General features: G+C 35.8%; 1 protein-coding gene across 1 annotated transcript in view; it reads right to left on the reverse strand.

The window, feature by feature from the left end:
• LOC126980016 (NACHT and WD repeat domain-containing protein 2) overlaps window positions 1-21673 on the reverse strand; it is a 270439-nt gene that overhangs the window by 179875 nt on the left and 68891 nt on the right. Inside the window, exon 3 of the mRNA XM_050829637.1 lies at window positions 21411-21546. The gene's annotated coding sequence lies outside the window, so the exon portion shown is untranslated. The remainder of the gene's footprint in view (window positions 1-21410; window positions 21547-21673) is intronic.

The raw sequence follows: 21673 nt of genomic DNA on the forward strand, positions 1-21673 counted from the left end.
AAATTTCTTTCTCAAAGAAACTGGAAAAATCTCTTTAGCTTTAAAATAACAAATATTTATAAATATAAAGGTGTAATACGTTTAAATACGTTATTTCTCTAGATTTTTTTTTTAAATCATATTTTTACCTATGAGTTAACATATCTATTTAAACGCCACTATCAACTACTATTAATTACTAGTGTTTCATCTGGATGTGTTTTTCAGATTGCAAATCTACAATTTTAACTAACTTTCTAATTTTTATCATTTAAAAAATACTTTTTGTGTTTTACGGAAGCGTCGCCAAGGCATTAACTTACCGTAAGATATCACAATATTTTTAATTACATTAAATAAAGTTAAACATAGTCCCATGAACGTACGTACTTGTAGTATAGTATAGTACTAGCACAATACCCCCATTTTGATACGATCCATCAAAAATGAGTGTGTGAGCACCCTTAAGTCATTATAGACAACATAGCCACAGACATAGCCCCACAAAATGGCGCGAAAACGCGGACAATTTGACAGCTGTCAATTAGAACGGCGCGGCGGCGCTCGGACGCGTGATAAACGACGTGCGCTGCTCCTTAGACAAGAGGCCATAACTTTTATTGTGGTGACAGAAAGATCTTGTGATAATTGGATGTTTGTTGGAAAAAATTGACGACAGAAAATAATTTGTCCTCGCTCGTGTGTGAACAAATAAGTACGTATTCAATATGTCAATACTTAAGTTGATAGACGTATTGTTTGATTCGTTTCTGTTGTCTATGCTTTATTATATCTGTGATTTTACTGTGGAACTGTGTTTACATTGTTATATTATTGTAGTGTATTGGTACTGTCAATGGAAAATAAAACATATAATTCGTTTCTTTAACTAATTGTTTGAAAATAAAGTTACCTTCTCTAAATAAATACTTTCTAACGCCTTTGTTGTCTGCGTCGTAAAATTATTTTTTATAAAAAATGGAAGTTAGGTATTAGAAGTAAATTATAGATATTCAATTGAAAGGAAATAAATAAAATATTGGCTTGCACACGGCAAACTCGGTAAGACGGAAACACATACAATATTTATATTACATTAAACCTTTAATAAATTGGTCTCAAACAGTTTTATGTAATTACCACCAACTTCAAAATTTCGCAATGATTATTTTTATACGAACGACAATGAGTATACAGTATAGCGCGAAAAAGTAGTAATAATTTCGTTCTTGTTTCGAATGATAAAATTACCTTTACACTCTACAGAAGTATTTCTATACTTTATAATATAGTAACCTACATCTCATCACAATTCCATTAATATCAAACACGGCTAGAATCTATGTTTCTATTAAGGGTTCCTCACCAGATCAGCTTGATGGTACTACTTTCATTCCCTTTGAATTTGGTTGGTCGCTTAACTATCTTGTCATCATCTGTTCAGCCGAAAGACGTCCACTGGACAAAGGCGTCCTTCAAAGATCTCCACGATCCTGCGCTGCCCTCATCCAACGTATTCCGGTAATCTTGACCAGATCATCGGTCCTGCCTACTCCTATTGTAGGGGGGCCTACCAACATTACGTCTTCCGCTATGTGGTCGCCATTCGAGCACTAAAGGCAGTAAGCTGCCCCAACATCTATCCGTCGAGCTATGTGTCTTGCCGACTGCCACTTCAGTTTCACAACCATCTGGGTTCTATATGTGATTTAGGTTCTCCTATGGATCTCCTCATTAGTGATTCAATCTCGCAGGGAATCTCCGAGCATAGCCCTCTGAGCAACCATTATCTTCCTCATAAGGTTCCTGGTTGGCGACCACATCTGCGTTCCGTATGACATCAATTACCACACTTTTCATAAAAAGCTAACAAGCAATCTTAACTGCAAGAGTGCAGTGAGCTGACGTATCTGAAGTGGTTGAAGAATTGGTTTTCCCGAAGAGATGCTACGTTTACGGATAAAATGATCACTTTCACAGAGGATTTGTAAAGGGCATTTAATCTGCACTATTACAGAATCGACACGCACTGCAATCTCTAAGGCCTAGGATTATCTCCAGTGCCCCGTCAGGGTCTTGGTTAGGATGCGTAAGTTTTTTCCACAAGCCCTATTGCCACATGCGCAAATTTGGCTTGGGTTAAAGTTGGACTGGGTTAAGCCCAGTGTGTTACTGCAGAGTTAACTACTTTCTTACTTTATTAATTTCACTTGATACATTAAAAATTCAAATGAAATTTTTTATTTAATGTTTGCTTAAAATTTTGATTATCAACAGCGACTTATATCAAAGAATCACAAGGATTTTATTTAAACACGTGAAATGCTTTGCAGTTATTATTATTATCCATCCTCGTTCCTTCATATATCAAAGTCATTTAGTCGCGGGTAGTTTTAAAAAACTTTCCTCCTGCATCACTGAATATTCGTTTATCGTCTTAAATTGAAAATAAACTCATGATCAATTATCACATCGCAAATAAATATCTGAACAAATAATGCTCGGAAACGTGAATCAATTGAAAATCTGCCAAAACCTGCCAAAATCAATAAGAGAACGCTGAGATATTCCAACTATAATATTGTGCCATTCTATATTTTGATTTAGCAATCTTTGGTGTGATCTTTACGTCAGCCTTTCGCCAATCTAAATAAGTATTGATTGAGATCGATGATATTGTTTTATTTATTCTGGATATTGCTCAGAAATGCCTTTGATGTGATAACTTATTTCGATGCATAGCGCACTTTATTTCACGGGTGTTTAATTACACTGTATTTATTGACGCTCGGCTAAATACCGTTCGTTCAGCTAAAGTATGCACGTTTTGGCTACGGGAATGCGGTCAATTTCATAAAAATTTGCTCAGTGACTCACTGAGCTAGACCTATCTGGTAACATTTAATTGTTTTTCACCTATATTTAATGTTACACTAAAAAAAAATATCGAGTGTGGCCTCCACTGGCTGAAATAACGGCTGCAATTCGTGGTATGCTTTAGACGAAGTGTTTTATGACTTCTTGGGGGATATGCTCCGGATTCGGCCAAAATAGCAATTTGAAGGTCTTGGACTTTCTGTGGAGCTGGGTGTATAGCTCTAACATGTTGTTTTAAAAAGTCTCATAGATATTCAATGGAATTGTGGTCGGGACTTCGTGCTGGCAAATCATAACGGCGAAATCCGACTTTACTTAAGTAAGCTTCTAAGTCACCCGTTCGGTCTGCTCCAGCATTGTCGTCCATAAACACAGCATTACTTTCTGTAACAGCTAGTGCTGGTTGTACATGTACATGAAACTCCTCATTTCTCATGAGAAATGAGGAGTTTCGTGATGTAGCGCTGCCCATTTAGAAAGCTATTTTTTACGAAACCTAACTCTGTACTATCTTCAGAAGTTTTGCCAGCCCAAAACATGACAGAGCCCCACCGTACGGCGTAATTTCTTCAAAACACTCGTCTGCATAGCGCTCTCGTGGTCTTCTTAGCACTTTACGAGGTCGGTCGGGAGATTTTGGCTTGATCAGAAAATAAGACCTTACTCCATTCTTCATCTGTTCACGTAGCACAATTTCGGGAAAATCTTAATCTTGCAATACAGTGCCCACGGAGTAATTTAGGACCCCTAGCTGGTCTTTGACTATATATATTGATTTCTAGTAGTCTCCTACTGACAGTCCATTCGCTAACAGTCACATTACCAACAACTTCAAGATTGTTTTTTATGTTACAGGTAGACTTCCGGTTTCGTAAAGCTTAGCTCACAATATATCGATAGTAAATGGGCTCAGTACATCGATTTCTTTCTGATAGCGGCCTTCTTTTCAAAGAACCGGTTTCTTGAAACCTAGTCTAGGTCCTATGAACAGGGGAACGACTGACACCAAACCGTTCCTACACATAACATTGAGTGCAGCCTTCTTGAAGAAGAGTCACTATATTTTATGTAAAATTTGTCCCGAAAAAGCGTCAACCTCAATTTGTTAAAGTTACAAAAAAAAACCTTTTTTATTTTTTTATTTCACAAAATTATTAAACCTCTAAAATAACTTTAATTTATTTAAATCAACTTTACTCACAGTTCATCGATGTCGGTACTGACTAGTTTCGTACATTTGAAGAGGTCCTTCAGTAGTGTGTTCGCGGCAACGTCTCGTCTTACACTAAAGATTAGCGCACGTAGTGCGCGGCTGGACAAGGCGGGGGGCGCGGGGTGCGCAGGCGGTGATGACGCAAAAGGTAGCACTGGAACTTTTGTGTCACTTTTTACATTCACAGGTGCTGACAATGTCAATTATAAATGGGTCTTATTCCGAGATGTGCTTAACAACATGATCATGATCAATTATTACATCGCTAATCAATATCTGAACAAATAAAGCTCGGAAACGTGAATCAATTGAAAATCTACCAAAACTTGCCAAAATCAATAAGAGAAGGCTGCAATACTAAGATATTCCGACTTTAATATTGTGCCATTCTATATTTTGATTTGGCAGTCTTTGATGTGATATTTACGTTAGCCTTCCGCCTTTTTGAACCTTTTTTTGCGACTGTATTTTATTTAAATAAAACGATATCGTATAATAAGTCGAGTTCGTATAATAATTTCAAAAGAATTGCTAAAAAAAACGTCTGTGGTAAAGGTTACCATAAAATAAATGACTTTGTTAATGGTACTTTCTTAATGGTGATTGAGAATTGAACGATCGCCCACAGATTATAAAATAATAAATATTACTGTACGATTTTACATTGTTACCATATATTTAAATCAAGAAGCCCGCTGAGCTTGTTCCGCCCGTTCTCCTCAGGTCTGAGGCATACCTTTTGGAAAGGGTGGTGAATTTGAATAATTGAAAAAGTGTACTGAGACGTATAAAAATTTACCTTTACAAATCATTGGGCGTGCGCTTCCAAAACTATAAACATATCCATAATTCTCTAGTAATCTCTTCTTTTATAGTAACGAAGTCATTTCCCTCCGATAGCATCCTCAATTTGTATCAAAATTAAAATGAATATCTATTAAAACGGACACTTTTGATTTATTCGAGTAATTTTAGTATTAACTGTTGTAAAAAGGACTTGATGCAACAAAACTAAATAAAAATTATTTACCGATGCAACAATACTTTTGTTTGATAATTAAGATGCAGTAATACTCGTAAACTCAAATTGTATATTTTATTTTGGTTTTTAGGAAATTACTCATTTTGACAAGGTAACAATAATTGATTTTCACCTATATTTACTCAAAGTTACAGACAGTAAAATAAAAAAATATGATCGAGTGTGGCCTCCACTGGCGAAATAACTGCTGCAATTCGTGGTATGCTCTGGACGAGGTTTTTTATGAGATCTTAGGGAATATTTCTCCCATTCGGCCGAAATAGATATTTTAAGCTCTATCTACTTTCTGTGGAGCTGGGTGAACAGCTCTAGCACGTCGTTTTTAAAAGTCTCATAGATACTCCATTGAGCCCATTGATTGTGGTCGGGACTTCATGCTGGCCATCTATGTGAACGGCTAGATCACTTGGCGTTGCGTCGAGACGTCGCTTCATTGTGTGTCTTCTACTACATTTATCACAGGGTATTACTGTTACTTACCCTGATTGCTACCGCCGAATTCCACACGCAGATATCATCCGCAATATCTGGATGTGTGGCGAATGGCGGTCCTTCACAGTGCGGTTTTCAACAAATTTTCTTCCATGTACTACAAAGCTGTGGAATGAGCTACCTTGTGCGGTGTTTCCGGGACAATACGAGATTGGTACCTTCAAAAAAAGCGCGTACAACTTCCTTAAAGGTCGCCAACGCAATTTAGATTCCTTTGGTGTTGCAAGAGAATATGGGCGGCGGTTATCACTTAACATCAGATGACCCGTACGCTTGTTTGTCCTCCTTTTTCATAAAAAAAACGGCAAATCCCGACTTCACTTAAGTAAGCTTCTACGTCGCCCGCTCGGGCTGCTCGAGCATTGTCTTTCATAAGTACAGCAACACGTCCTGTAACAGCAGGTGCTGGTTGTACATGAGGAATTAGGAGTTTCGTGATGTAGTGTTGCGCATTCTGAGCCATTTTCTACGACAACTACCTCTGTACTATCTTCATAAGTTTTGCCAGCCCAAAACATGACAGAATCCCCATCGACCGGCGAAATTTCTTCAAAACACACCTCTGCTCACACGCTCTCCTGGTAACTTTACGGCGTTGGTTCTCACCAAATACAGAGATTCTGGCTTCATCAGAAAATAAAACCTTACTCCAATCTACATCTGTTCACGTAGCACAATTTAGGGAAAATCTCAACCTTGGAGTATAGTGCGCACGGAGTAATTTAGGACCCCTAGCTGGTCTGTGACTATGTATATTGATTTCTAGTCGTCTCCTACTGACAGTCCTTTCGCTAACAGTCACATTAGTAACATCTTCAAGATTGTTCTTGATGTTACAGGTAGACTTCCGATGTCATAAAGCTTGGCTCATAATATATCAATAGTCCCTGGGCTCAGTAAGACGATTTCTTCCTGATAGCGGCCTTATTTTCAAAGAACCGGTTTCTTGAAAACCTATTCTAGGTCTTATGAACAGTGAAACGACTGACACTAAACCGTTCCTACACATAGCATTGAGTACAGCCTTCTTGAAGAAGAGTCACTATATTTGTTGTAAAATTTGTCCCAAAAAACATCAACATCAATTTATTAAAACTATAAAAAAAAACATTTTATTTATTTAAATCTTTAAACTTTTTTTGTTTGTTATTTCCAAAACAATTAAACCTCTACAATAACTTTAATTTATTAAAATCAACTTTACTCACAGTTCTTCGATGTTGGTACCGACTTGTTTCGTATATTCGGAGAGGTCCTTCATCAGGGTGAGAGAAGTCTGTTCGCGGCGACATCTCGTCTCACACTAAGGATTTGCACTCGCAGTGCGCGGCTGGAAAGGGCGGGGGGCACGGGGTACGCCGCCGGTGATGACGCAAAAGGTTTCCTTCATATATCAAAAGCATTTGGTTGCGGGTATTTTAATAATTAATATTCGTTTGTCGTCTTAAGTTGAAAATAAACTAATGATCAATTATCACATCGCTGATTAATATTTGAACAAATAAAGCTCGGAAATGAGAATCAAATGAAAGTCTGCCAAAACTTGCCAAAATCAATAAGAGAACGCTGAGATATTTCAACTATAATGTTGTGCCATTCTATATTTTGATTTAGCAATCTTTGATGTGATATTTACGTTAGCCTTTCGCCAATCTAAATAACTATTGATTGAGATCGATGATATTGTTTTATTTATTCTGGATATTGCGTTGAAATGCCTTTGATGTGATAACTAATTTCGATGCGTTGAGCACTTTATTTCACGGGTGATGAATGACATCGTTTTTGTTGACGCTCGGCTAAATATGTCCTGTTCGTTCGGGTAAATACACGTTTTGGCTACGGGAGCTCGGTCTTTTTCTTTAATATGTGCTCAGTGAGTCTGAGACATTTTATTCTTTCATCTTAAATTGATATAGTAAGTAAGGATAGTAGATAAAGTTGTAACGAAATATCAAATGCTATTTGATTATCATAAACTGCCCTTTCCCAGAGCCCTGAACTATTACATAGAAGCAGGCGCATAAATCTGCATTCACTATTGTAAATAAAATTATAAACAATAATTTCTAATTAAATGTCTACTTAAACGAATTTGAAAACTCTTTGACCGAATAACTATATTTTGAGAGAGTAACATCGACTGTTTTTGATTTACAAAAATAGCAGAGATGCGTACTTAAAATAATTGCAATCTTGCAATGCTCAAGTTTAGGTTTAAATTTTCTTTTACTGGTTTCTAGTCCTCAGGCAAGCTGTTTAATAGATAAGGTAGGCGTTTTTTCAAAGTCCTATCTCCGTAGTAGTTATTGATTCAAGGAACCTCGAACTTACCAGCGGACATCAACCGAGTATCGTGGTTGTGCATAATTGGGTTATGTTCTATGAAACAAAACGATGAAAAAGGACTTTTTAAAATAGCGACTGATGCAGCAATAGTTTACATTTTGTCCACCGTTCAGGTGTTATATCAGAAGTTATTGGCATTATATGTCAATATATGATTTTTATCTGAATTATTGAATCACGATTCGAGAGTTCTTTTCAAACTATATAAAACATATATCTGTTCCATTTATAAACCGGTCGAAATACCATTTGATTGTAATAAAGTGCCCTTTCCCAAAGCCATGAACTATTAAAACAACTACAATAGATTTAAATTCATTATTATTCAACATAAGTATTATGTCATTTATACTTATATTTTTGATTTGATTGTTTCTTTGCATTGTCTCCGAAACTACTGAATCGATTTGAAAAAGTATCGCTGTTGGGAAGCTACATTATCCCCAGATGACATAGGTTATATTTTATTTAAAAAAAGAACCAATAATGTAACTCAAGTAGTAAGAATATTACCTTTAATATTCTTTACATCGTGTGCGCTGCAAAAAGTATTGATGATACAATAAAATAATGTACTACTACTTTTCAGAACACATCATTATTATTTTATAATTAGTGTCAGCATATGTTAGAAGTGTTCAATTATTATAAAAACTAGCTGATGCCCGCGATTTTGTCCGCGTAGATAAAGGGTTTTTAAAAATAATAAGCAAGTTTGGAATTGAAGATTATCTCATGTCCTATTCCGGTTCACGTTTTCACTTCCGTTCCCAACATATTATATGAATACTAGCTGACCCAGCAAAGGTTGTATTGCCGATATTAAAATCGCGATACAAAAGTAACTGTTGATCGTAGATGGGTGAAAATTTGAAGTTGTATGTATTTTTTAATGCTGACTCATAATCAAACAAATTTACAAAAAAATGTCAAAATATTAAAAAAAAATCGTGTGGACCACCCTTAACATTTAGGGGGATGAAAAATAGATGTTGTCCGATTCTCAGACCTACCCAATATGCACTCAAAATTTCATGAAAATCGGTCAAGCCGTTTCGGAAGAGTTCGGTCCCGCACACCGTGACACGAGAATTTTATATATTAGATTATTCCTAGGAAGATTGCTATGGCAAATTTATTTACTATTGGTATAGTTATAGCTCATCGAAGTGAATCTCAGTTTTTCATAAATCCCGCGGGAACCATGGATTTTATCGGGTATAGAATGTAGCCTATGTCCTTTCAAGCTCTAGTCTATCACTGTACCAAATTTCATCAAAATCAATAGTCGGCGTAAAAGCGTAACAAACAAACTTACATTAACATTTATAATAGGGATTTGAATTGAAATATCGCTACTATGTGCTCAGTCCTGTGCGTACGCGAGCGAAGTCGCGGGGTATCAACTAATTTACTATAAAGGAATGAACTATTTGAATTTGAATTTGAACTACATTTATTCGAAAGCTTCTGGATGTAAATGTTTTGAAAAGGTGTTTCATTTGCAACTGAATCGAAATGTAAAAGCATTTGAGAGATGGAAACGGGATAACCTAATTTTATATTCATTCACTCGGTAACTGCGATGATATTATTTATTGCATGTCACATGAGAGAGGAGGTCATATTGTACAAAGATTTTGTGTATATTCAATTTATATATATTTTAATCTTCGATTAAGGATTGGTCTCCGCTGCACTCCAACTAAATACCTCAGGCGTTGTCGCAAAGTACGGCAACGGCAATTTGAAAGATGCCATTGAGTGTCAAGATGCCACGCACACAAGCATCTAATACTTGCCGTAATAGAAGGCTATTTTCCTTAGGTAGTGCGGTATCCAGATGGAGCACAGCGGAGAACAATCCTTAATCTAAGATTTTAATATATAGAAATACGTCATTCGTTACATGACTAACAAAATAACCAAAAATCCATTTTGAACTGAACAGTAAATAAAAAAAGTATAAGACTTGAAATATTACACATTATTTTTTGATCGATTTTGCTTAATTTGTAGGACTCTGACGACTGCAAAATGATTTCAATATTAATAAAAGTTCAATCTTTAAATATAAGCAAAACTATTTACCAACATAAGTCTAAAAAATTAAATTTTTATTAGCTCTCCGACTACACGACGATAAACTCGCTCTTTGTCTAGCCGCGCCCTATATCGCGTGACCACCCACATAGCCCAAGCTAATTCAATTAGAGTACATACTCATCGTCATTTCATCTATTTCAACCTATCTACTAAACGATGCTATCGCAAAGTGCATTTTTCTTGACCTCTTAATTTGATGGATGAGTCGATTACATAAATTGGTTTTTTTATAGCGGTTTTTGTGATTGAAAAGCTGTGCCATTTGCTATTAGAAGCTTTACGATTCTAGCGATGCCAAGTCATGTGCCTATTTCTGCCGTGAAGCAGTAATGTGTAAGCATTACTGTGTTTCGGTCTGAAGGGTGCCGTAGCTAGTAAAATTACTGGGCAAATGAGGCTTAACATCTTATGTCTCAAGGTGACGAGCACAATTGTAATGCCGCTCAGAAATTTTGGGTTTTTTGAGAATCCTGAGCGGCACTGCATTGTAATGGGCATGGGGTATCAATTACCATCAGTTGAACGTCCTGCTCGTCTCGTCCCTTTTAATCATAAAAAAAAATGTAAATCTATATATCTATATGTAACAATATAAATGCAATTTGTGTATAATTAATTGCATAATCAACATTTTGGTGTTTTTAATGCGATAACCATCACTTCTGGATTTAATTACACATATAAAACTGAAAAGAAGATTTTATTAACGATGCGGGACTCGAAACCGCGACCTCTCGCGTTGCGTGCGAGCGCTCTTTACACCTGAGCCAACTGTTCGAGTGACTTATCGTTTATAAAATCTTGTATGCTTTGTTCAACTCTCTATATATGTTGGAGGTATCCGCCGGAGGAAAAACAAAGCCGTCTGGGAGCTTTGAACGAAATCGCTGTCTTAACCCTTTGAGATATAACAAAATAATGTATATTTTAATACTTTTAAAAACTGAGAATTATAAAGCGGTAATATAAAAGCTGTTTACACAAATACGATATGAATCCTTATCATTTTATTGCTACATCTTACATATAAAATTCTCGTGTCACAATGTTAGTTACCTTACTCTTCCGAAACGGCTTTACTGATTTTTACCAAATTTTATATGCATATTCAGTAGGTCTGAGAATCGGCTACTATCTATTTTTCATACTTCACCCTTAACATTTTTTTTTAATTTTTGGACAATTTTTTTTGTTTTAATTTTTCTATAATGTGGCATTAAAAATACATACAACCCAAAATTTTTACCCTTTTATCACCAACCCCTATTTTTTAACACGATTTTTATATTATTCTGTTCCATCCACAGATCCGCAACAGGGTTGCAAGATGGTAATCGAAAACAATAATTATTGTAGTACGATAAATTATTGAATAATGTATTTTGTAGGTCTTAGAATCGGTCGTCATCTATTTTTAATAACCCAAAAATATTAATTATTGAATTTTTTTTATCATTTTAATTGGCCATACAACGTTTGCTGGGACAGCTAGTAATATTATAGAATCATTCATAAATACGTTTTTGTTTCATTTTATCTCATTAACTTTGATTACCCATTTTCGATGGCTTCAGAATAGCGTCTGTCTTTTAGCTATATAATACACAAAATAAAAACTACTTTTTCTGAAGTACAATAACGTAAAAGCTATTAAGCGTATCGAGATGGGAAAACGACCATTCGAAGCAGAATTTTTCGTGCATTGTAATAAATAGGCTTTAGATAAGATAAGATTGAACAAATGTGTTACGACTTTCAAAACAATTGCTAAACAAAGTCTATGTGGTAAAGGTTACTAGTACAAAATGTCTTTTGGGAATGGAGCGAGCGTCCACAGGCTATATAATAAATTTTATTGTAAGAAAATTTTATTTGAAAAAAATATATTCTTTTTTTTTATATGAGAGGGGGCAAACGGGCAAGAGGCTCACGGGATGGGGAGAGGTGAGGCAACCGCCCATGGACATCCACAACAACAGGTGTGTCAAGAAATGCGTTGCCAGCCTTTGAGGTGGGAGTATGCTTCTCAGGTCTGAGGCATAATTTTTGGAGTTGGTATAGTGGTAGTTCTTGACGTTCGATAAGAGATTTAAAATCCTACTTTGAATAAAAATTCTTGAATTTGAAACATACTTAAGTAAAACTTCACTTACAAATACGGAAAAACGTAGGTCTCTCTAATTATCTATTTTTATAACTATTATTATCTCTTGACCTCGCTGGAACGTGAAGCTCCCTCCCGTTCCCCTTTCACCCCTCTCGCACTCGTCTGGTTGCGTGTGCGAGAGGGGTGATATAATAATATCCTAGCGATTCTTGTTTTGCACACCGTAACAAGACGACGATGTGACGTCATCGACGTCATGTCCAGAGATAATGTAACCGGGGTAGTTAATAAACTCTACTTACCAGTGGGAGACTCCTTTGCACAGGATGCCGGCTAGATTATGGGTACCACAACGGCGCCCATTTTTGTCGTGAAACTTGTGTTTCAGACTGAAGGGCGCCGTAGCTAGTGAACTTACTGGGCAAATGAGACTTAACATCTTATGTCTCAAGATGACAAGCGCAGTTGTAGTGCCACTCAGAATTTTGGGTCTTTCAATTATCCTGAGCTGCATTGTAATGGGCAGGGCGCATCAATTACCATCAGCTAAACGTCCAACTCGTCTCGTCCCTTATTTCATTAAAAAAAACTCTTCATTATAATCGGATATACAAAAATCACTTTGGCACAAAAATAATACAATTCTATATACGAAATAAAGTTAGCCACAGCTTAAAGTCAAAACGATGAGTCATACATGGAGCTGTATTCTTGGCAGCCACCTAGTACCTAGAGGACTCCTGACTCCTGTTATTTTTATATAACAGAAGGACAAACGAGGGTCCGATTATGTAATTACCGGCACTCATGCAATGCTTGGAACATTATAACATGAATAATGAATATCTTGACGCGGATACTTTTAAAACAAATGATACTAAGTAAAAAGCGGCTAAGTACTCGTTGGAATCACACATGACGGGTACTCACTGTACATACTTAGCCTGGCCATAAATACTGTTACAATTAAAAATAAATAAAATATTACATTTGAATTTGGAATCTGTCATTTTTATATGATTGTTCATTGCGCATATTTTAAAAAATGACTTACGGCTTTGCACCCTATAAGAAACGTACTAGTCATTACTTAACTGATAGGGAGGTCACAGAAAAATTTAGTTTACTGATGAGAATTCACAATTGAGCAAAATTTTAACAAACAAAATTACCGTATTTATGCTAAAAGCTCTAAGGAATCTTCCCAATTAGTCGACAGAGTGCAACATGGACACTATCTGACTTCAGTGATCGTTTGTTGGGGTATTAGCTATGAATGAGTGACTGAGCGATACTTTTGTGAAAAAGGTATCAAAACACTTGTGTGTATAAAGAGAAGGTAGTGAAGCCCCTTAACAACACCATGTTCAATAACCAACAATGGTCCTTCCAGCAAGACTCGGCGCCGGGTCATAAAGCTCTCTCGTTGGAAACTAACGTTTTGGACTTCATCAGAGCTAAAGACTGGCCGTCGTCTAGTCCCGATCTTAATCCGTTGGATTATGATTTATGGTCAGTTTTAGAGAGTACGGCTTGCTCTAAATGCCATGATAACTTGGAGTCCCTAAAACAAATCGTACGATTGGCAGTGAAGAATTTTCCCATGGAAACAGTGTTGGCCTCAACGTTTAAAGGACTGTTTTGCAGCCAATGGAGACCACTTCGAATAAGCTTTCAATATTTTAAATTGTTATATATTTATGTAATAAACTAACACACTGTAAAAGTAAAATGTTTGCCGCCTCTGATAAATATAATATATATATGGATTCATACTTCGGTATCAGTAGTTAAATTAACAAAATTAACAATAGAATAAACAAAAGAAAACAAAGTGAGATTAATTGAAATAGTTGCTTTTATGAACGACGCATAGTTAAAAGGAACGCAAGTAAAATTTTAAATGTTATCTTAGATAATTTATACGTTTGGATAGACTGTGACAGGAGTGAACACGTCGAAAAAAAAAGTAGCGAACTTTTAACCTCTATTTTCAGAAACGCACGAACTCTAAAAGAAAGTGGCATACGTATCGCGAGTGCAAGACGTAGCTTGTCAAGCACACTAAAGTAATAAACCTGGCCTGATTGTCATGGGTTGCCTACGAGGTATCTTTTTTTTATGACAATAAGGGAGAAGACGAGCAGGACGTTCAGCTGAAGGTAATTGATGCCATGCCCATTACAATGCAGTACGGCTCAGGATTCTTGAAAAACCCAAAAATTCTTAGGGGCACTACAATTGCGCTCGTCACCTTGAGACATAAGATGTTAAGTCTCATTTACCCAGTAATATCACTAGCTACGGCGCCCTTCAGACCGAAACACAGTAAGTAAGTACACATTACTGCTTCACGGCAGAAATAGGCGCTCTTGTGGTACCCATAATCTAGCCGGCTTCCTGTGCAAAGGAGCCTCGCACTGGTATCTAAACATGTATATAAATTATCTAAGCATGTTATTTTATGCACGAAAACATTATTAAACTAAGCGAAGCAAACATTATAATTTTTTTAAATATCTTGCCAGCAAATTCCCAAGTTAGCCGGACTGACGAATGCGCTAGGCCTCACGGAAATTAGGTCAACAACCAATCACTCTGAACGTATTACAGTATAATATTACTAAAGCAACTTAGCAAGGGCACCGTTTAGGAAAATTTCCATTTTCAGCATTAATAACGAACAGCGGTTTTAAGCGCATTTCAGCAAAATCAAATTGAAACTCATAATTTTTTATAACCACAACGGCGTCTATTTCTGCCGTGAAGCAGTAATGTGTAAGCATTATAGTGTTTCTGTCTGAAGGGCGCCGTAGCTAATGAAATTACTGGGTAAATGAGACTTAACATCTTATGCGCAATTGTAGTGCCGCTCAGAATTTTCAAGAAACCTGAGCGGCCTTGTATTGTGTGGGCAGGGCGTATAAATTACAATCAGCTAAACGTCTTGATCGTCTCGTCTCTTATTGTCATAAAATAAATATGGAGTTTATAAATTATATTATGTGGAGTTTCTTCCGGTTCTTCTATGTTTGAATGGTATTCACATTGAATACATGGTTAATTCTGAAATTTGCATTATTGCATTTGCATTGTTGTATAAATACCTGCAATATATATTATATTATACTATAGATTACATCTTAATATACATTTTCTTATACATATAAATAAAATTGGAGTGTCTGTTTGTAATATTGAAATAATCGATTTATACTAAATGTAAGTATATGAATATATACGGTACATACGCCATACTTACATTTTTTTTTTAATTTTTGTAGGTCTGCCTGTCTGTTTGTTCCGACTAATGTCTGATATGGCTGGACCAATTTTGACGGGACTTTTATTGGCAGGTAATATATATAAATTACGTGTCACGTTGTTTGTCCGCGATGGACTCCTAAACTAATGAACGGATTTTAATGGGGACTACTTCATGGAGTGCAGTTTAGTCCAACTTGAGATATAGAATAGTTTTTATTTCGATTTGGGATCCATGATTATTTTTATTTCCACTATTTGTTATGAATTGACATATTTTCTATGTGCGATTTTATTGAGGCACCGGTTTGACAGTTCTGCTGTGAAATAATTTCGTTATAAAAACAGGGAGCATATTTCACTAAATAATTCTTGATGTTATGAAATAGTATTGACAAATAGATAAAAAAACAGTATTTTATTTAATATGCACAGAACAACTTCTGTCGGACTTGCTAGTATTCATGTATGTGTGAGTACTGAACAGTTTATGAGAATAAGTCCATATGAATAAAATTGGAGTGTCTGATTGTAATACTGAAATAACCGTTTTTACTACATTTATATTAATATACATATACGGTAATAATTTTTTTTTTTACTATTTTTGTCTATCTGTCTGTCTGTTTGTTCCGGCTAATCTCTGAAATGGCTGGATCGATTTTGACGGGACTTTTATTGGTAGATAGATGATGTAATACGAAGTAACTTAGGCTACGTTTATTTTGGAAATATTTCTTTTATTTTAGAAAAATAAAGTAATGTTGCAATGTCCAAGAAACGGTCTAACACTAAAAATAATTTATATGGCACCACAACGTTTGCCGGGTCAGCTTGTATAATATAGTATGCAACTATCTTTGAAAAGCTTTCTATTCGGAAGGATTTCGACTTAGGCGAATTGACAAGATAATTCTCACTCCCAGCCGCCCAATAATTCTCAATAACGGTTTCAATGATTTTGTAACGTTCTCAAATCTGAATAGCAGCGCTTGGTGATCGGCTCAGATTTAACACGCTTTGATGGGCAACTGGCTTATCTTTTGATGCTATTAACGTATAAGTTACAAGCGGAAGCGGTTATAGAAAATTATCGGTGCAGTTTTTTTTATGAAAATAAGGGACGAGACGAGCAGGATGTTCAGCTGATGGTAATTGATACGCCCTACCCATCAAAATTCAGTGCCGCTCAGTATTCTTGAAAAACCCGAAAATTCTGAGCGGCACTACAATTGCGCTCGTCACCTTGAGACAAAAGATGTTAAGTTTCATTTGCCCAGTAATTTCACTAACTACGGTGCCCTTCAGACTGAAACACAGTAATGTTTACACATTACTGCTTCACGGCAGAAATAGGCGCTCTTGTGGTACCCCTAATCTAGCCGGCTTCCTGTGCAATGGAGCCTCCCGCTGGTAAAACTGGCAGTTCGGTGAGTTCACAAAAAACGCGATTAAAAAGTTTTCGTTTTAAAATTAAGAGTAGAATTAAATTAAAAGGCAAATTGTCCTCAATTATATTATTTAATATTACTAGCTTTTTACTTCATAAATCAGCTAAAGCGACTACTAGATCAGCGTGAAACAGAATAAAAATATTAATTTTGAATTTGTAGACACGTAAAGTTTACAAAACGTCGGGTTAAATAAATAAAAGTGAAAAAATGTACGTATAATCAAAACTTAATAAATTTTAGTCCTTAAGTTTCAGTGAGTCAGGACTACCAATAGAAAAAAGAAATATTTAATTGGCTATCTTTTGATTTCCGTATGAAAACTCCAAAACAACATAAAAAAATATAAGACCTAGTTTGTCGCTCAACAAAAAACCCAGTACGGTTAAATCTGAACAAATCGTTAGAGTCGATTCCGAACAGAATTTGAATATAAAAAGATATATATGAACAGTAGTATTGGCAGTATGTATATGTGTGTCAGGTATCGGCAACAAACACATAAAGTATTTTATTGTTTCATTTTATAAATTCCAAGCGGATAGACAGATACAATAATAATTTTATAATTATAGGCCAGTAAAAATAGACCTCGCATTAAATTTCCGATCAATATTTTTTATAAGGTTTAATAACATACTTACTGAGCTGATTCACGACAGAGCCATTTTTTAAATAAAACATTAAAATTTATTTATAGATTATGCCCGAACAGTGGCTGGGACTTTATTATAAAAGTGAATACATTTACCCTTAAAACTATTGATTAAATAAGTATCTTATATATCTCGTGATTAATAATCATAGATAAACCGTTAAAACTTCTATATCCACATACCATTCGCAATAATTATGATGGAAAAATTTAAATTCTAATATTAACAGTAGCCCGTTGCTTTGCGGTCGGTTTATATAAATATGCGTACAGACTGACGGACACGCGCCAGACACAGGCGTGTGTTTGACGTTTATTGGAACGACGCAAGATATAAGCGTGAGCGTTTTTAATTTTTTGCAAGAATATTTGTAACGATATTTTTAATTTAGAATTAACGTTATACAGAATGTGCGTTTAAAGGAGGTGAAGGCAAAGGGGCCTTAGGTCTCCTCTTCTAATGGTTTCCACCACCACGTAACCACTATCGAGCATGCTCTCTTGCCATACTCTCTTGTCAGATCACAGGAATACCTATCTGTGTTATTCAATGACGTTCTATACATTTATAACGACAATTTAGGATATCATGCCCACCATCAGGATGTGTGGCGGTCCTCCACAATGCGGTTTTCAAGGACGGTTGTCCTTGTGCGGTGTTTCCGAGACGATACGACATGGATACCTTCAAACGAAGCGCGTATACCTTTCGTTAAGGCCGGCAGCGCTCCTGTGATTCCTCTGGTGTTGCAAGAGAATGTGAGCGGAGGTGATCGCTTAACATCAGGTGATTCGTAAACTCATTTGTCCTCCTTTTCCATAAAAAATATAGACATATCATTCGCAATCTGATAGCGGAACGGCAAAACTGTGCACACTATTCTCCTTAGTAGTGTGTCAACTGTTAGTGTACGAATCTAGTTCTAAATACAACATACGTAATATAAACTGAATAAATGTTTTACATTGGTGCTTATTGACAAATAATATTTTAAGCAACTGGAGTAAATGCGGCAATGTATAGCAGCTGAAGCTTATTATGGTGTAATTTGTGGCATGTTACATATTTCGGCTTTGTTTACGTACGAAGTGATTTGGCAATAATATATATCTTTACCTTACCCAGGTAATTACATTACAGGAAGAAGTAATTTTAAACTTGCAGTAACTTTTCATTGCGTTTATTCAAATCAAATCAAAACGTTTATTGAACTCATAACATTGATTTACAGTGGCTTAAGTTCAGTCATACACTTAATTTCATTTTATTAATAAGACAATATGTGTTTTCGTTCTCCAAATTGTGTATACGTTTCTTGAAAGATTTTAAATTAATAATTCAATCCTATTCAAGATTATTGCAAAGGGTTTCACAAAAATATCTGATTAAAAATATTTATGCATTACTTTCTCGTGACGGTATCGCCGCCACTTTATCACTTACACCACACACAACTAATGTAAACCGAATCGATCTTCCATTAAATTTATTTTGGGAGCAAGATTAATATTTTTTGGCAGAATCTCAAAGCTGTACGCAAATCAAAAGTTAGATTTGTAACGGATATAATAATCGAAGCGAGAATAAATTTAACATAAGCAGAACTATAATATAATATTATGTGGTGAAATATTTGGACGCATATGAAAATCTTTACATTATTTTTTACCGTACAGTATGCCCTATTAAAGATAAAATAAATCGGTTTTTTTTATGGAAAAGGAGGGTACGATGGTACGATGTTAAGTGATCACCGCCGCCCACATTCTATTGCAACACCAGAGGAATCACAGCAGCGTTGCCGGCCTTTAAGGAAGATGTACGCGCTTTTATTTTAAGGTACGCATGTCGTATCGTCCCAGAAACACCACACAAGGAACCTCATTCCACAGCTTTGTAGAAAGTGGAAGAAAGCTCCTTGAAAACCGCACTGTGGAGGACCGCAAAACATCCAGAAGGTGGGGATGATTCCTAATTTGTATCGTGTCGTGCGGAGGTGAAATTCGGCGGCAGGAATCAGGTGAAACAGCTTGTCGGAACACTGCCCGTGATAAATGCGGTAGAAAACACACAATGTATATAAAAATATTTCAGAGTCATGACGTCACTACACAACACTCAAAATTGCGCGCGATGTTAGTAAGTTCACGTAGTTTGAAATATTTAAGTATGCGAAAACAAAAACTGTAACTTCAAAATAATCGCTTGAACTTATTGAAATAAAAAGTAGTACACTAAGTGGTTTCAAGTGATTTGAAAGAGTTAGTTATATTGTCCATTTGTGTTCTTTTTAAGTGTCAAACTGAGTCAGAATCATATAAAATTCAATATAAACTGTTAAAAAAGTGATTTGGCCTTTCGTTTCTGTTATTGAGAGTTAAAAACAAAAATTATGAGCTCAGATCGAACTAGGTACGACCTATTACTTCATATGCAAATTCAAATATTTTTATTCAAAATTTTAAATCACTTATTGAACGTCTAAAACTATCACCCACTCAGACCTGAGAAGGACTGGTGCAAGAAATTCTGCGGGCTTTTTTTATTTAAATTTAGACTTAAAAATAATCCTGAGGGTGTTCACTCCATTCCCAGCCGGTGGTAACATTTCTTTGAAATTTCGTAACACATTTGTTTCGTACTTTTTCTGGGATCATGTTGTAAAAGCTCAATAACTCGACTTAATCAAGTAGTAAGTTTAATAAGTTCATGTTTGTTTCTTGTGTTAACATTATAATTGTCACTTCTTCTAGAAAATTCCTTAATGTGGTCTTGAACATGTACAGCACATCAAAGTGTTTCTCGAAGCATTGCCAACACCGTCTATCAGTAATTTTTGTATTTGGCAACCAATTTGGAATATTCTCTAGAGGCTCGCTAACGAGAAGAATAAAGAGATTTGTTATTTAAAAGTGATTATCCCTCACTTCGGGATTAATTATAGAAATAAAATTTGTAAGCAAAATTAATAAACGACGCGTATTCGAACCCGCGACCTTTCGGGTTCCGTGCGAGCGCTCTTACCAACTGAGCCAACGGCTCAAGTTTCACACGGATCGTAATTTTTGGTATGTCTTGTTCAACTCTCAGGTTGTGGCTCCATCTACAGGAGCTACTCTACAGTCGATAACCTGCTCAAACCTAATATTTGCATATTATTGGGAAATTTACCTGGGATTTCGCTCTTTGTCCGTCACTTCTAGGATTAATTAAATTAAATTTCTAACCAAATTTTGGTTTGAATTTTTTTTATATTAATTTGAAAATTAATAAAATATAGTACCTAGTGCAAATAAAAAAGGAAGAAAAACATAAACTAATAAATATATCTGTATATATATCGATATTACCAGCTCTTATACGTACGCGTCCACTCACTTCCGTTGATTACAGCGGACTGACTAGCTATAGCCTAGCGAAAGAGAGAGAAAAAAGCGATCACTCGATTGTATGAAACGTGCAGTGATTGATAGATTGACAGAAGACGACTATAATCTTGTAAAAAACGGATATAGCCGAAATCCACTACGTTTTAAGCATCTGTTCGATTTCAAACTTAGCCGGATTATACTTCATCGCCAATCGCCATACTGTAATTACTACTAGGTATTTCAAACTTATGTCAAATCACTGCAAGTTTCATACATAACTAAATTTAATTTTTTTCTTAGGCAGTGCCACCTCTTTTTACGTAGTATTTACATCCTCTTTGTGACTGGACTGTATCCCGACCGCACGTGCGCTAAAGATGACATAATGTTTCCATCTCTTTCACTCACATAAGCTACATTGAGTAAGTTGACTTTGACAACTAGCTTTTAGCTGACGTTTATATAATCGGTAAAGATATAAAGAATAATCTAGAAGCACTTACGTTATTTAAACACCAGACAAATCTAGCAACAAAAGATTTCAATCGTCTCGGCATAATAGGAGTGCCAATCTCTAGAGGCATCTCGCAAACACTCACAGATGCAAGCTGCTTCGTTTCGATTCCCGGCGGGGTACATCTGAAAGCAAACGTGAAAATGTTATTTGTGAAACAATAAAATTGGATTAGCAGGAATTCTTCTGGCGTAAAATGTTATGGTAGAGATCTCCAGCAGCGGTGTATGACAATACATAATTCCACTTTGT

This window comes from Leptidea sinapis, chromosome 4 (genome assembly GCF_905404315.1).
Source record: "Leptidea sinapis chromosome 4, ilLepSina1.1, whole genome shotgun sequence".
Classification (NCBI taxonomy): domain Eukaryota; kingdom Metazoa; phylum Arthropoda; class Insecta; order Lepidoptera; family Pieridae; genus Leptidea; species Leptidea sinapis.